The following is a 5,000-nucleotide window of genomic DNA, read 5'->3' on the forward strand; positions in this document are numbered from 1 at the left end:
ACAAATATGCCTCCGGTTGTGGTTTTGATTAAGACCACATTCTTTGCGGAACTACCTTTCCGGATACTCACCTTCGATTCCTGTTTATGGTAAAGGCAGATATAACAAATATGCCTCCGATTGTGGTTTTGATTAAGACCACGTTCTTTGCGGAACTACCTCCTTCAGATACTCACCTTCGATTGCTGTTAATGGTAAAGGCAGATATAACAAATATGTCTCCGGTTGTGGTTTTGATTGATCTCAATTAAAATCGTCTAGACACATTGGATGGCACTCGTTATACTATTCTGGCCACCACCGTAATATTCTATCGATTTGGACATGACCTTTTTAGTAATGATTTTAACTAATAGCAACATCTCATAGAAATAGTTCTCTAGTAAAAATATAAAAAGAATATCGTAAAATTCTTATATGTGGCAAATTTAAAGAAGTGCACACTTAAACGATGACATTAAAAAATCAAATATTGCAGATTTCCAAAATCTACAGATTACAAAAGAGATAACTATCTGTAGTTGGGAAATTTGTAGTAACGAAGATGTATATAAGCGTTATGTGTACATAATCATGAACAAAATTTCTGAAGAACACTATGATCCTATGTGTGCATTTGAATACTCGCAATTAGTTTTCCACTTGTTTTCTTTATTCAGAGGTGATTTTTATCAAGTAAAATAAGAATATGTTATGTATACAACAACGAAAGTTACATTCGTATACTTTAATCCATTGGTAGTTGTAGAAGTCACAGTGGTGGACTTATGTGTGTATACCTTTTACGTTTATGAACAGATGCCTTTCCTTCGTATGATTACGAATTCTATAATCTCTTTGAAGAATTACTTCTATCTGAAACGTTAGAGGATAAACTCGCACAAACTCACAAACTTTATCTTGTATGTACTAATACTCTCTGCGGGACAGCGGATTGTTCACAAGGATAAAGGCTTTGTTAACTAATCCATACCAACAACAGCAACAAATTACTCTCATGTTGTTCTTTAGATATACGAATCCAGGCTAGTTTTGATATTTGACAACAGTTTTCATCATTCCGAGCAGAGCTGTGTCCTCGTATTTTATATCTTATTACGTCATGGGACTCATGACAGTCTTTTCACACGCAGACAGGACATTCTAATATCGAAATAGCCTCGCTGCATAAGCAAAACCCGACTCAGTGCTTTGTTATATATCAACTAATGCAATACTGAGTGTCGGAGGTCAATAGAGTTGGGTATTTTTATCTATACAATGTAACCATCGAAACTTCAATAGAATTCAGACGTCCACGTGCGCCACGCCAAGACCACACGACTTTATACAAAAGTGTAATAGACAACTATTGGCCTTTGATTATTTAGTGCAATGTTTCTTAGAGGTTCTGATATGAATAATTCCTGACTGTGAGGTAGCCTAATACCTGGTGATAAATCATGGTATTTAGTAGTATACTTGAATGTTTATGTTACACAAATTCTATTTGCCATGCAGATACAGTAATGTTAGATGTGATCTTTGGATTATCCCCAACCTGTGAGGTAGCCTTATAGCAGGTGATAACTCATGATATTTAGTAGTATGCTTGAATGTTTTTGTTATACATTTTCTATTTGCCATGCAGACATAGCAATGTGAGACGTGATCTATGGATTATCTGCAAACAATGGCAAAGACATCAACAAAACGACGTGACCATATGTGACACAGTAAATATGAGGACCCAACATTCATTCTGGTCGCCTAGATTACAACCAAAATCATTCTCTTTGCATTTTTAATGAGGTATGTGTATGTGCAGTATGTGTATGTCCTTGTATGTACGTGTTTGTATGCGTATGTATGATTTAAATACTACAGCACCGAAGGTGTAGCAGTTGTTTTGACTATTAACACGATTTCTCGTTACTTTAATAGTGGATAGGATATCAAGGCAATAACCGAATACACAAAACCCCAATCTATGAACGGAACGGACAGATTTGAAAATATATTATTTACATATTGAATCCTGTAACTGAGAGAGAAATACAACTAATGATTATCCCAACGTGTTCAGTCATAATTTTTTGTGAGCTCCCGTTGTCTTATATAACTCTGTTTGTATTTTGAAAATGTATTTCGCAAATAATAAATATAGAGCTTTTATTAAATTATTCATATTATCAATATTTCGCGGGGCATGAAAGGATATATGAACATGTTGGAAATAAAAACTATAGTTGATAGATGAAATCTGAAACGTTTTATGATTTATCCCGCTTGTAGAAACGCATGAAAACCAGATATCACTTTCCATAGAAAATAAATCGTATTAAAGTTACTGTTATTTCTTTTGTGAGACAAGAATCCAAGGATTAACTCCCAGGCTAGGATTAAAAAAAAAAAAACTTTACATGTGCAGAGAAAAAATACATTAAGTTCTGTGATTATCAAAAACGATCGTATTCTTTGCTAAGATTATCCTACAGAGCTTTATAGGACATTTGTCCTCAAGGTTACAAGATTATGTCCATTGCAATGTTATTCGGCATAATACTAATGCAATGGTTGCCATAGAAACGGAGGCTTTACGATGGTGGGCAATAAAGGGTCTCGTGTTTACGAGTATTCTATGTCAACAGAGACAAGGATGGGCTAGATCATGGTAAGGCCGTTTGGTAGATTAATCAAGGTAATTCTTATTCTATTATGAATCACGGAAAACCATATATTTTTAAGTTTTATTATTGTGATTTGAAATTTTGATAATCTGAAAACATCTTTCTGAATGACACACATTAAGCCTTTAATATATAAAATGACAAAAGAAATTAATATATGTATATGTTTATATATATATAATATATATATATATACATATATATATACACATATATTTATATATATATATTATATATATATATATATACATTTATATGTATATATATATATATACTGAAGAGCTGGACTTGTCGTTTGAAGATTATTCCTACGTTTCGAACCCTGTTCGGTGTTCGTCTTCAGTGGTATCAAAGGGAAATCTATATAAAAGGGAGGTCTCCCTCGTACACTGGGTTAGGTAACCACGGTAACCGTTATATTCCAGTAAAATACAAAAGTTATACATCACAAAGATTGAGCATAGTATAACCCGAAAATAACTGCAAATGGGCCCCATATCACATAATTCACACATCAACAAGAGTATCAAAAAATGGCATGGCAAATGAAATCTTACACTGAAACATGTAAAGCTGCCTAGCAATAATGCGAAGTTCCAATACAATTTAGGTACCGTCGCCCGTAATGCGAAAGATCAAAGCAAAAAAACTATAATAAAGGAATATACAAAACAACAATGAAATGAACACAAAGAGAGTATATAATAAAAAATATTAGAAAAATAAATGAGTGACCTACCAAGATGGACAAAACGTCTACATGCCAGGACGCATCGCAATACATCTAATAACCTAAAGTTGGTAATCACCACACAGCGTGTAATAACCACACGTCTGGGACAAATCCCACAGAACCTAATCAACTGAACCGCTGATTCAGAATTAACATGGGAAAGATGGAAAATGTATAATCAACCCCTCCCCTCCCCCGTCACTACTTCCTGGAATATACTCACGTCAGAAGACGGAATCCCTTAAATTCAAAGTAATAATCAACCACATGAACCACTAATTAACACAGACCTGATTAAATGAAATAAAGGTACTTTCCAGGAAATACACGAGTTCATTTCATCCACCTGTGCCTTCCACAATTTTTTTCCCTAGTTTTTCTTCATTTATTCTTTTCATGTGTCCAAACCATCCTTATACTCAAAGGATTTACAAAGGATTTACAAAAGCGGAGCATGCCGACAGGAGACCTTTTGGTCCATATCTAGGTCGGATGCGAAAAAAATTACAGTAATATTAAATGAATAAATAAAAAGTATGATAATGTAAATAACAAATAAAATGCATAAATGCATAGGTTTAGTTAAATGATAAACAAACAGGTAAATAGAAAATAATAATAAATTGACAGATAATTAATAATAAATGAGAATCAAACAGACAAATGATAACAAAGCAAAAACAAATAATATAAAATAAATGATAATCATTACAGCATCTTGCTTAGGCGTTTATCTAAATGATTCTTAAAGCTTCGAACTGAACTACATTGCACTGCCTCTGCAGGAAGTTTATTCCATTCATTAACTACACGGTTGGCGAAGTTGTTTCTACCCACTGATCAACCAGCCCTATTTCCACCCGGGTCACCGCCTCGCCTCCTCATTTCCCACTCTATCTATCCTCTTCACCCCTACCGTCCTTCTTAAACACCTCATCTCAGACACCTTTAAACTCTTCCTTTCTGACTCCCCTAAATTCCGAATCTCTTCCACCGTACAATCACTTGGGCACAATCCTTCGGTCATTCCTCTCTTTGAGTTTGTCCCCAGATGCCTGTTTCTCATTACACTTTCCATACCTGGATGGTCCCATATTGACCGAACGTGTCAATGGGTTCTCTGTATATACAAGGGCATACATTACAACAGCTTTTGGTCTGCACCTTAGGTCTGACGACAGGGAGAGATTAGCGGGTATTAATGTTGGCGTTGATGTGGCCTCATTACAAATTCTGAGGGCGGAGCCGGGGCCATGGGTGTTGACAGGGAAGTCTCGGAGGCCCGAGAAGGATTCATATGTAATCATATGAAGCACCTGAACGAGTGCAAATCCTAACGAACACGAAAAGTACTAACAGTATCCTGTGTGTGTATATACATACATACATATATATGTATATATATATATATATATGTGTGTGTGTGTGTGTGTGTGTGTGTGTGTGTGTGTGTGTGTGTGTGTGTGTGTGTGTGTGTGTGTGTACGCGCGCCTACCTTTACGTGAGATAGAATGAGAAAGATAGAGATAATGAGATAGATAAAGAGAGAGAGAGAGAGAGGGGGGGGGAGAGGAAAAAAACGATGGAACAATACGAAG

This window comes from Oratosquilla oratoria, chromosome 20, assembly GCF_046742065.1.
Source record: "Oratosquilla oratoria isolate Oo_2021 chromosome 20, ASM4674206v1, whole genome shotgun sequence".
In the NCBI taxonomy this organism is placed as follows: domain Eukaryota; kingdom Metazoa; phylum Arthropoda; class Malacostraca; order Stomatopoda; family Squillidae; genus Oratosquilla; species Oratosquilla oratoria.